This window comes from Ornithorhynchus anatinus, chromosome 16, assembly GCF_004115215.2.
Source record: "Ornithorhynchus anatinus isolate Pmale09 chromosome 16, mOrnAna1.pri.v4, whole genome shotgun sequence".
Classification (NCBI taxonomy): Eukaryota; Metazoa; Chordata; class Mammalia; order Monotremata; family Ornithorhynchidae; genus Ornithorhynchus; species Ornithorhynchus anatinus.
This window is the reverse complement of record NC_041743.1, coordinates 18,972,782-18,986,188: the sequence shown is the minus strand read 5'-3', so window position 1 is coordinate 18,986,188 and position 13,407 is coordinate 18,972,782. Positions and strand designations below refer to the sequence as shown.

The 13,407-nt window shown below is 41.7% G+C and overlaps 1 protein-coding gene across 1 annotated transcript in view; it reads right to left on the bottom strand.

Annotated features, from left to right (window-relative positions):
* The window catches only part of LOC100087739 (deleted in malignant brain tumors 1 protein-like), a 90,859-nt gene that overhangs the window by 32,400 nt on the left and 45,052 nt on the right, over positions 1 to 13,407 (bottom strand). The gene's annotated exons all lie outside the window — the stretch shown is intronic.

Below are 13,407 nucleotides of genomic sequence, written 5' to 3'. Positions count from 1 at the left end.
TCTATCTGTTGCCGAATTGTATTTTCCAAGCGCTTAGTACAGTGGTCTGCTCATATAAATGAATAAATGAATAGTATCTTACCCGGCAGCACAGAGTAACAACATCAGGGTCCACCTGACCACCCAGACTTAGAGAATTTCTTTGGGGGGACTCCGACTAAATGTCTTCTCCAGAGCCATTTTGTTCCCCTCCCAGTTTCCTGTTATCCCAGGTGTCAGTTCGGTCCAATAGAGTCTGGGTGATTTCAAATTTTCATTGGGGGCCAGCCCCTTTGACAGTGCCCTCTGAGGAGGGTGCTGATCTGCTTAACGTCCAAAGCTATACCTGTCCTCCTTGTACCCGGGTCTGCTCTTTCTCGTTCTCTGCCATCGCCCTAGCTACCTTACCAACTCGCAACCCTTCTAAATTGTATTTTCCAGTAGATGTCTCACAAGAAGGCAGAATGAGGCACCTTTTAACATGAAGTCTAATATCTCTGGAGTAACTGTTGAGATCTTGAAATAAAGTTGATTTAGACCTGAAACAAGTAGGGTTCAAAATAGTAGATCCAGACTGCCCAATTCTGCACTAGGTTATATTTTCGTTATCCTATTTATTTTGTTAATGAATTGTACATCACCTTGATTCTATTTAGTTGCCATTGTTTTTACGAGATGTTCTTCCCCTTGACTCTATTTATTGCCATTGTTCTTGTCTGTCCGTCTCCCCCGATTAGACTGTAAGCCCGTCAAACGGCAGGGACTGTCTCTATCTGTTGCCGACTTGTTCATCCCAAGCGCTTAGTACAGTGCTCTGCACATAGTAAGCGCTCAATAAATACTATTGAATGAATGATTCCCAGCTGAACTTTAGGCGCAACTTAAAGCACATGAAACAGTGTTTGTGACATTTGAATACCCCAGGGCACCTGCCTATCTCTTCTCCAACCTTCCCCACATTTTGAGATTATCAAGGTTTCCTTTTCCCGGTTCCAGATCTTGCTAAAGCTCAGTCCCAAGATCTTCAGCCACATAATAATAATAATAATAATAAAAATAATAAAAACTGTGAGATTTGTTAGGCACTTATTTTGTGTCAAAGACTGTACTAAACTCTGGGGTAGATACAGTACTTCAGTAGTAAGTAATAATAAAAATTATGGTATTTGTTAAGTGCTTATCATGTGCCAAGCTCTGTTCTAAGCACTGGGGTAGATATAAGGTAATAGTTTGTCCCATGTGGGGCTTGCAGTCTTGATCCCCATTTTACAGATGAGGTAACTGAGGCACAGAGAAGTTAAGTAGCTTGCCCAAGGTCACACAGCAGACAAGTGCAGGATTAGAACTTAAGTCCTTTGACTCCCAAGCCCGTGGTCTTTCCACTAAGTCATACTGCTTTTCACCAAGCCACGCTGCTTACAGCACAGTACAGTTCTGCCCTCTTGTTCCTTCTTCACATCTGGCTCCCTGCTCATAGTAAAATAATTCTGGGATTCAGTTTTTTGCAAATTCCCATATACAGCATAGTCATTGAACAGGGAGCTCACCCCTTTAGAGACTTTAACCAAACAGAATATGACATTTTCAAATCGATCTATGATTTATCCTTTAATCTATCCCTGCTCTTTGTAGGCATGGCTCAGTGGAAAGAGCATGGGCTTTGGAGTCAGAGGTCATGAGTTCGAATCCCAGATTTGTCACTTGTCAGCTGTGTGACTGTGGGCAAGTCACTTAACTTCTCTGTGCCTCAGTTACCTCATCTGTAAAATGGGGATTAAGACTGTGAGCCCCACGTGGGACATCCTGATTCCCCTGTGTCTACCCCAGCGCTTAGAACAGTGCTCAGCACATAGTAAGCGCTTAACAAATACCAACATTATTATTATTATCATATTATACTCTATCAAGTGCTTAGTACACTTTGTGGTCTATACCCAGAAAGCGCTCAATATATGCCAATGACTTTTTTTTTTAAGGAAATGTCCCTTTTCCAAGGAAGACTTAGGATGCCATAGCAGGAATTTTTGAGCAACTGGAGTGGGACTTTTGAAAGAGAGGAGAAGCATTTTATCTGAACAGATGATGCCAGCATCTTTACTATGACCACAATTACGTACAAACCAGCCTGCGTGAGATCCCTAGGCCAGGTAGCTCTCCTGCCCCAGCCACTCCAAGTTGTTCAGGAGGTTTCGGGCCGAGCCCTAGCCAAAGTGGGATTTGGCTGCAGCCAAGACCACCTGTCCACACTGCAGCTGCAGGCACACCACCTCAGCCTTCTTCAGGTCTCAGAAGTCAGCACACATGGTGCCCCAGATCCCTTTGTGGAAATCTTTGACATGACCAGAACATATCCCTGAGCCATTTTCTAGTCTCATAGTCATTCAGTCTTTTGTAGACAAGAATCAATGAATTACCAGAGAGGTCAAAGCTGTTCCTTTTTACAATTCCCCTGCATCGCCACTGAGAACTGGGCCTTACATACTCTCCACTACCACTTCAGGCTTCTCTGCTTAACTAGAGTCTCTGAGTAGCAAGACCTGACCTTAACATAATTTGAAAAATAGGAAAAATAGCATAGTCAATCGTAGACTGTCAATATGTCTTAGACACCTAGTACCTCTGTGAACGGTGGAGTCAGAAGACTGACTGTAAGCTCTCTCTAGCCCGTAACCTCCTTGTGGGCAAAGGAATGAGTCTACCAACTCTCTTGTATTGTACTCACCCAAGCATTTAGAGCAGTAGAGTTCAGTAAGCACTCTATTAATGTCATTGACTGATTGACTAAAAGTCCCCTCCTAAATGACAAGGAGCACTTCAGCAAGATGGGGCAGAATGATGGCCAGTGCAACAGGCCAATTTTAAGACAAGTCTCTTAAGCAAGGCATATATGAGCCAGAAATGGAATTAATTTGACCTGGAAAAGAAACACGAATTAATCAGCCGAGAATGAGGGCAATTCAGCAAGGACAGCTATTTGTATTTCAAATTAAATGACTGCCTATGAAAGGAAAGGTTTACACATTTAAATTAGTTGATTGTACAGGTCTCTTCAAGAAGAGGAACTGACAATGAAGCTATTTTAGATGCATATAAAAATAGATGATGGCATTTGTTAAGTGCTTACTATGTGCAAAGCACTGTTCTAAGCGCTGGGGAGGCTACAAGGTGATCAGGTTGTCCCACGTGGGGCTCACAGTCTTAATGTCCATTTTACAGATGAGGTAACTGAGGCACAGAGAAGTTAAGTGACTTGCCCAAAGTCACACAGCTGACAAGCGGAGGAGCTGGATTTTGAACCCATTGACCTCTCATACCCCAGCCCGATATGTGAAGCACATATTTTCCCTTCTGCTCTAGTTTTATTATGATCTGAGAACTAACTTTTCATTTTAAAAGGTACTGATAATAATCCACATTTATAACTCTCTCCTGAAAATTTAATAATATTGATGGTAGATTTGTTCTAGGACACCTGAGACATGGGACATGGGAACCTGGATTTTTCTTTTCTTATTACAGTGATTAGTTTTCTTATATGGGGTTTATAAATGTCTCTGAGGATAGTTCAACTGTAAAGTGAACTGGAGAGTTAAGGAATATTTTTTATTTTTATTTATTTTTAATCTTTGTTTCATTTTGCTATTCATTTTCTTTTGTTCATACTTTCAATCAGTTATTGACAGTTATTGAGCACTTAATGAAGAGACCCACACTAAGCACTTGGAAGAGTACAATACAATACAGTTGGTAGACAAGTATCCTAGATCTGGTAAATGAATCCAAAACTTTGCAGTCATATTAAAAATGAAAACTATTTGGCAAAGCTATAAATAGTTCTGATCACTATTACAAATTCTCAAAATTTCTTGCACCCCTGCCATTTAGCACAATTGATTACATTTAATTATTAATTATTTTGGGTATCTGTTAAGCCCATACTCTGGGTCAAATATTGTTCTAAGCACTGGGGTAGATACAAGTTAATCAGGTCAGACAAAGTCCTGGTCCTTCATGGATCTCACAGCCTAAGTAGGAGGGAGAACAAGTATATAATCCCCATTTCACAGATGAGAAAACCGAGGCCCATAGGAATTAAGTGACTTCCCGAAAGTCACACAGCAAATAATTGGTAGAGTCAGGATTAGAACTCAGGCCCTTTGACTCGAGGTCTGAGCTCTTTCCACTAGGCCGCGCTGCTTGGCAAATCACATTTAAAATGACAAAATCACTTTGTTAAGGTGTAATTATGGTAATTATCTCATTCATTCACCTAACACAGCTGGCAAGGGACCGAGCTGAAATTAGAATCCAGGTCCTCTGGCTCTACCGCGATACTCAATGGGATTTGGTAAACACCTGTAATTAATCTCTCTCATAGAGCTCTCATCAGATTGCCATCTTGATCCCAAAATGACCAATCATTTGGAAACATCTCACCTAAGCCATATAAGAACAATATCCTACGGAATGATAGCAATCCTTTCTATCAATATTAAATGCCTCCTGTGTGCAGAGCACGGCGCTAAGCACTTGGAAGAGTACAGTAGAATTAGTAGACACCTGCCAAGGCCTCTACAGACAAGGCTGATTGAATTGCCCAGCATCAGAGTGGTGCAGGTATAAAATTTATGGGGTTCTGAGTGTGAGAGATAAACGTGTCAGCAAAAGTGGTCACAGTTTTGGATGGTGGAAAACATTGTGTGTCTCATTCTCACTTGGGACCTCTAAAAGAAAACAATCAGGAGTCACTCCAGAGTACCCAGATCTACTGGCAATTAACTGTCAGGGTTCCTGCAATCAGCTCTCAAGGTTTATTTCTTATTATTCCTTCAAACTACCCAAAGCAGAGGGGTTCTCTGTCGAGTTCACTTGTGCAGAGAATCTTTCCTTTTATCATATATTCGGTTTTGGATTATTGCTTAGGCCTTCCCAGACTAGGCCCCCATATCTTCTCCTCCCACTCCCTTCTGTGTAGCCCTGACTTGCTCCCTTTGCTCTTCCCCCCACCCAGCCCCACAGCACTAATGTAAATATCTGTAATTTATTTATTTGTATTGATGTCTGTCTCCCCTGTACCTGTCTCACCTGTTGACTGTAAGCTCGTGTGGGCGGGAAGTGTGTCTGTTTATTGTTGTATTGTGCTTTCCCAAATGCTTAGTACAGTGCTCTGCACACAGTAAGGGCTCAATATATATGATTGAATGAACTGAATGGATGAGAGAATGCTTACCTTCCCTCTGCTCCAAAGGAATTTGGCCTTTGTTTCCCCTACTTTCTTTCCAAGGCTCATGTACAGGTCTTCTGAAACCCCACCTGTAGCAGACTGGAGCAAGAACAGTAATGTGAACAGTTAAGTATCTGAAGGCAGGAGACTTCCACAGGTTTTCCCATCTCTGTAACATTCAGTATATGTTTCCCCACCCCTCAAAAAACCCCAGTGGTTGCCCATCTAGTGAATCAACCAGTCAATCAATTGTGGTATTTATTGCACATCCTCTGTACTAGGCACTTGGAAGAGAACAGTGCTACAGAGTGGATAGAAAGAGCCCCTGTCCGCAAGGAGTTTATCGTAGAGAAAAATGTGTATTAGAAACATCATTTTAGTCTTGAAACAAATCCATCATTTTTCCTGATATTTTTACTGGGCAACTGTCACGTTCTCCTCCATTTAAGACTATAGCTAGCTGAACTAATTTAGCCCCACATAACTTAATGGCAGTTTTGCTGAGAAAGCAGATTATTTTGACTCTCACTAAACATGAAAAAGAACATCTTTTTTTTTTTTTTCTGATTCCCAGTTGTTTCCACCACATCAAACTTATTTACCTAATCAAAAATCCAGTTGAGAAAGTTACCTCTATATATCTGATCTGACATTCTTGGGGTCACTTTTTCATGGCTTCCAGAGACATCTAATGGTCAATTTAAAGTGACAAACAAGAACAATCACTTCACACAGGAAAACATGAGATAATTTTTCCCAGGAGTTAGAAATGTTGATTGAGGGATTTAGGTCAGAGAATCTGTGTGTGTGTGTGTGTGTGTATTCTCTTAAACTCCACACACACACACACAGACACACACATATACATTATATATATTATATAGTTTTCCTTTGTATTAGAAGACCTTACTGATACTGAAATTCATTTATAAATGTGTGTGTGAATGTCTCAAGACATCAGTGTTGTTCCCACAGTTCTGGCCGCATTGTGGACCCCAAAAGACAGACTCTTGTTGTATTTTTGTGTGTAATGTTTCCAGTGCCTGTTTTTTTTTCTCAAAAAGAGTTGCTCTTTTCTTGAGAGTTATGCGTCACGATAGTCTAACCTTTACAATTGACTCCTGCTTTTCAGCTAGAATGCATAACTGTCTGAGGCTTTACCAGTTCCTTAAAATTCTTCCTCTGCCTTCCTTGCTTTCAGTTTCTCAATTTCAGCTCTTCAGATAACAGTTGTTCGTGTGAACTGCCATCACTCATTTTCCCCATGTCCAACACAGCATAGCTTTATGATGGAAGCATGACAATCTTCCAGAATTTCATTCTTTATGATATTGCCTTGCCATGTGAGATTGAGTATGGCTCATAAATGATGTTGATGGAAATCTCAAGGAGCTGGATGTCACACTTGTGTTTGGTCCAGGACTCAATCACAGCCCTAGAAAGAGGTGGACAACACTTCAGTTCTGTATTTTGGGTACTTTCGATTAATCATTGTTCCATAAGGCCTGGTTGATTCAGTCAAATGGTTTACAGTCATTAACGTGTCTGTTTGAATGTGGGCCTCTAGGATGTAGTCATTTTCATATATTATTTCTTGACTGCTTTCTCTGTTGGCCTCTTATGGAAAGTTCAGATTTTTATCTTTTTTGGGGGGATTAAGTGTGAACCCATTTGGATGCAGGATGATGACCTCTTAAACTTCCTTTTAGTTGCCTGGTGCTACAAATTTCCCTCCCCCTTTTATTTTCATTGTTTATTTCCAGGCACTTTCATCAGCTCTGTTTGACCAGATTGGATATTTCATAACAATCCAGCTCTATTTACGAAATTAGATGATTATCCATGGTCCTCATGGACAGATAGACATAGTATTACTGGGAAAGTATCCAATCACAACTCAAAATTAGACAGAGAAACACTGTTTGCAGTGTCTGCCAAATAATGTGTTTATTGAGTGTCCTCTCAGGGCAGGGCAGTACAGTGACCATTCCAGGGGATATTTTGAAGTTTTATTTTTTTATGGTAGTTGTTAAATGCTTACTACATACCAGACACTGTTCTTAGCCCTGGGGTAGATACAACCTCATCAGGTTGGATACAGTCCATGTCCCACATGGGGCTCACGATCTTAATCCCCATTTCACAGACGAGGTAACCGAGGCACAGAGAAGTTGAGTGACTTGCCCAATGTCAAGTGGTGGAGCTGGGATTAGAACCCAGGTCCTTCTGACTCCCATATCTGTGCTTTATCCACTGGGCCTCACTTCTTCTCAGACTGCTACACTGGATTGGGGAGCTGCTCTAGTGGAAGAGTATGATGAGTAAAATTTACTGAGCATTTACTGTGGACAGAGTACAATACCAAGAACTTGGGGGGTATAATATAATTTTTAGACACAATCTCTGCCCTCAAGAAGGAGGAGACAAATACAAGAGTAATTTAGAGATAGGAAAAAGAAGGGAAAGCAAATATGTAGGCAAGTGAATGCTTCCTGTCTTGGTTTATGCAGTTGAGTCGTTTCTGACCCATAGCGACTCCCAGAATGCCCCACCTTCAGCTACAATCATTCTGGTAGTGTATGTGTAGAATTTTCTTGGTAAATATATGTTAGTGGTTTACCATTGCCATCTTCCATGTCTCCACCCTCGACTCTCTCCCACGCTGCTGCTGCCACGCACAGGGGAGTTTTGACTTGGAGCAGTTTTCCTTCCACTTGCAAGCCACTGCCCAAGCAAAGAATGGATCGGGTATGCCATTACATTTTGACTCTCCCTCCCGTAGCCAAGACTGGTAGAGTGCTGGAAACTCTCCAGGTGAAATGCTGAGAGGGGTAGTGAATGCTTAAGTAATGGAAAAGTAGATATTAGAGTTGAGTGCTTAAGGAATTGAGTATTCATTCATTCAATGGTATTTACTGAGCTCTTACTGTGTGCAGAGCTCTGTATTAAGCATTTGGAAAGTACAATTCGAGTATGTAGGATGATTGTAGGCACAGAGGTACAACAGATGTATGTGAGTAAAGAAATATGTAGTTGCCACAGAAGAACTGAGGTAATGGGGAGATATAACCTGGGGTGAAGATAAATTTACTCTAGGAAGGTCTCTTGGAGGAGATGAGATTTCAAAGGGTTTTGAAGTGGGGAGAGCTGTGATTTAGAGGATTTGAAGGGAAAGAGAGTTCCAGACAGGAGGGAGGGTGTAAGCCAGAAGTTAGAGGCAGGAGAGACTAGAATGAGGCTGTGATGGTCAGTTCAACTAGTATCCACACTCAGGAGGGGAAAGAGAAATGCAGGGGAGTCATCCTGTGGTAGCTCTCCCTGAGGAAAATTCAAATAATCACTACTGTGGTAGTAATTGGAGCTGAGCAAGTCAGAGGGAAGGACTGGGGACAGAAGCAGCATGGTCTAATAGCACAGGCCTGAAAATCAGAAGGACTTGTGTTCTAATCCTGACTCTTCCTCTTGTTGGCTCTGTGACCTTGGTCAAGTCACTTAACTTCTCTGTGCCTCAGTTGCCTCATCTGTAAAATGGGGATTAAAACTGTGAGCCCTGTGTAGGACAGGGACTGATTCCAACCTAATGATAATAATAATAATAATGGTATTTGTTAAGTGCTTACTATGTGCCAGACACTGTTTTAAGCACTGGGGAGATACAAGATAATCAGGTTAGACACAATCCCTGATTCACCTGATTAACCTGATTAATTTATACCTACCCCAGTGCTTAGAACAGTGCCCGGCACAAAGTAATGCTTAGCCAGTACTATTTAAAAAAAAATTGGGGAAGAAGTAGGGGGAGCCAGAAGTTGGGGGAGAAGACCTGTGGTTGGGAGAGCAGGACAAAGGGAAGGCTCGTGCTGGGATTCTGGATGGACACAGGGCCCAGAGAGGGATTGGAGGTGATCCCAAGTGAGGGTTGGTTAGATTAGGCCCCTCGTCAAGGACTCCAGAGGAGCGAAGCTCCTGCTTCTCATGGGGAGGAAGGTCCCTGAGAACCTGAGAGACCCTGAGAAGCAGCGTGGCTTAGTGGAAAGAACACAAGCTAGGGAGTCAGAGGTCACGGGTTCTAATTCTGGCTCCGCCACTTGTCAGCTGTGTGACTTGGGGAAAGTCACTTCACTTCTCTGTGCCTCAGTTACCTCCTCTGGAAAATGAGGATTAAGACTGTGAGTCCCCCAAGAGACAACCTGATTACTCTTAGAACTGTGCTTGGCCTATGATAAGCACATAACAGAAACCATCATTATTATTCCTATTATTATTCAGACTGACTTGTAGAAGATGAGATTGGAACCTGGGCTGCTCTGAGAGAAAAAGGGGAGGAGTCAGAGGAATGTGAGCCCAAGATGACTTGGGGAAAGTGCAGAAAGTCTTGAGGGGAAAAATATTAGATCTAGGAAAATGTGGTTTGAATCAAAATTATTTTTATCGTTACCAAATTAAGAGTATTATTATAGATTATTGGGATTCCTGATCATCATGTCCACCTGTGGTAGGGGATGGAGGAGAGCCCCCTGTTCCAGGGAGGCCTGGATAGCCTCAAGACCCGGAGAGAAAGCCTTCTCTGCATCCTGGAACCAGCTTCTGGAGCTGGGTGGCAGGCTAGTCCTGGATGACCCCTTCACCTTTGAAGAGATACTTGGGCTTCAGAAAAAGGATGGTGACAAGTTAGTAAATAGTCTTGGGGTTCATTGAGCATAAGGGCCTTAATTCTGCTTTTAAGAAAGTAAGAACGGTAGGTCTTTAGGACCCACTGCAGGCTGACCTGGGTCTGGATATTTCTAAAGTGACCTTGGGGGCTCTTTCAGCTGGGATTTAGGGCTGCGAATGCCTGGTTATGTCACAGAGGGATGGACAGTAGGTTAACTTGAGAGGAACACAGAGTGCCAGCTGGGGTATAATATGAGAGAAAGGGGGGAACTAGGAAAGAGAGAGCTGAATGAGGATTTTATGTTCGATGTAGAGAGAAATGAATAACCATTGAAAAGTTTTGAGGAGTGGAGAGTTGGGTGCACCCAAGTATCTAAGAAAATTTAACTGGGCAGGATTCAGTCGTGCTTATTGATCACTTACTATGTGCAGAGCACTGTACTAATAGTGACATTTGGACTGGGGAGAGAAGAGATTCTGTTTGGAGATACCAGTGAGGAGGTTGATGCAGAAGTCAAGCTGGGATAGAAAGTCTCCATTCTTCAGAAATGGATCTTGAAAGCCTGCTCTCCTGCAACCTAAGTCAATCATTTCTGCCTGAGGCCAGATGGACTCCAGGTGGGAGTTCTCCATGACTCACGAATCCCAGGGAGGTAATTCTCTAAGCCCAGTATCCACTCACTGAGTTCAGGAATGGCTACCACTGGGGAGGGATGGAGACATCTCATCAGCACTGATATCTCTGGGACCAGGTTCAGGAAGAAGTGGCTGGAAAATCTGATTTCAGCTGTGGTAAGGAGCCTGAATTAATTCTAGACTATGTTTACGGGTTAAGTCCGGTGGGAGTTATTGAAAGAGATGATAAGACAGAGGAGCATGAGTGGTCAAATTAAATTAATTTAATAATACTCAGGCTTTTTTTAATATAAAAGCAAATATAAATCATTTTGGTTTATTGAAAATGTGAAAAGATTTTCATTTGAAACTAAGCAATCCAGATGAGGGCAAAACAAAGAGTGACTGCAATTAAATTGATTTGTGCCATGAAATTTCAACTACAAAATCCATGTGCCTAGAAAATGTTGGTAATGTTTTGGCCATTTTACAATTTTTTTCAACCAATACCTTGCCAATCTTATGGGTAGTTTAAAGAATAATCCTGTCAATTCCAGCAATCTTTGCAAGTTTCAAGATACGTTTTAGCGAACTAAAAGTTGTAAATCAAATTTATGACAAACTATGACAGAACAATGATTCAATCCTTTCCCAATTAGGAATATACAAAATGGAAATCATTTCTAAATTAGGTTTAAATTTAACCTAATTTAAATTCTAAATTAGGTCTAAATTTGTTGCCAAATTGTACATTGCAAGCGCTTAGTACAGTGCTCTGCACATGGTAAGTGCTCAATAAATACTATTGAATGTTTAACAGAATCTGTTTTTAAATATTCCAGTTTAAAGTTGAGAAAAAATATTTTTCTGCATAATTTAATAGCTAATGTAATTTACCCAACTAATGCTATGTTTGTGCATTTATAAAGATCCTATATATTTGGAAACATTAAGTGTTTATTTTTCAAATTGATTATTTTGGCGCATGTGATGATAATTTCAAAACATTTGCGTGGGGTGTTGAAGTACAGTGGGCCAGGTTTGTTTTACTCCATGCCCTTGATGATGTGTTTTTCATTCCTATTGGCTAGCAAATGGACTCTAGTGGAATTGATTTTGTGGTTTGTTTTGGACTGATGGTGATCCATTGTGCTAGGCCATAATAAAGAGTGACTTTTACCCATTCCCACTATTTCTTCCTGTGTAGTTGAGAGAAAGCCTTTTGCCTAATAAGAATACTAATAATGATAATATTTGTTAAGTGCTTACTATATGCCAGGCACTGTATAATAATAATAATTATGGTATTTGTTAAGCACTTACTATGTGCAGAGCACTGTTCGAAGTGCTGGGGTAGATAGAGGGTAATCAGTTTGTCCCACGTGGGGCTCACATTTTTAATCCCCATTTTTACAGATGAAGTAACTGAGGCCCAGAGAAGTTAAATGACTTGCCCAGGGTCACACAGCAGACAAATAATAATGTTGGTATTTGTTAAGCGCTTACTATGTGCAGAGCCCTGTTCTAAGCGCTGGGGGAGATACAGGAGAATCAGGTCGTCCCACGTGAGGCTCACAGTTAATCCCCATTTTACAGATGAGGTAACTGAGGCACAGAGAAGTTAAGTGACTTGCCCACAGTCACACAGCTGACAAGTGGCAGAGCCGGGAGTCGAACCCATTACCTATGACTCCCAAACCTGTGCTTTCCACTAAGCCACACTGTATAAGTTCTGGGGTAGATACAAGAAATAGAGAAGCAGCGTGGCCCAGTGGAAAGAGCACGGGCTGTGGAGTCAGAGGTCATGGGTTCAAATCCCAGCTCTGCCGCTTGTCAGTTGTGTGACTTTGGGCAAGTCATTTCACTTCTCTGGGCCTCAGTTCCCTCATCTGTAAAATGGGCATTAAAACTGTGAGCCCCACATGGGACAACCTGATTACTTTCTATCCTCCCCAGGGTGTAGAACAGTGCCTTGCACATAGTAAGCGCTTAACAAATGCCATTATAAATAAATAAGATGATCAAGTAGGACCCAGTCCCTGCCCCTCAGGGAGCTTTCAGCCTAAGAAGGAGGGAGACCAGTGATAGAGTTCTCATTTTACACATGTGTAAACTGAGGTACATAGAAGCGACTTGATCAAAGCCACACAGCAAACAAGTGGGGGAGTCAGGATTAGAACCCAGGTCTCCTAATTCCCAGGCTTCTGCTCTTTCCACTAGGTCAAGCTGCCTTAAATTGCCTCCCGCGTTTAGCCAGGATCTGATAATTTTCACTCACTGTCTGCAGAGGCCAGCGAACCATTTTAGACTACACTGAAGAGGCTTTTTTTTTTTGTGGTGCTGGAGAGTGATTTTCAAAAAGCTAGTCATGGGCACTGGAGCATGTGTAGGGATTAAGCAATCGACCTCGTAAGACTTTCAAAATCCCTCCCTGTGCAAGAGCACTTTATTTATCTAAGTTTCCTTTGAATTCACTTATGCAGTTTAAACCCTCAATGCCAGGAATAAGCACCTGTCTTCAGTAGGGGAGGGGAATTTGGAGTTATGTGGAAATGCTGAAGTAGGAGATAAAGATAACAGGGTGCCACGGTGACTGAAATCAAGTGGCCCTAATGAGACGGATAAGCTCAACTGGAACCTAATACAGGTTCCCAAACAGCTCGGGTATCCTAAGCATTAAGAAGAAATCAGAAAAAAAAACCCCAAAACTTCTCCAGAGCCTTGTTTGCCACATTTCTTGGGCACAGGTGAGTTTTGTCTGAGAGGAAGAAGACAACTGAGCCATGACACAGACACATTTTCTAACTTGTACACTAGATTTTCTGTGATGTTAAGCAGGTTAGATCTTATGAAATATCTGTGAGTTATCTTAATACTTTAAATGAAATATATTATTTAGTTCATTAAATGGACATCTATTTGCTATATCTTGTCTT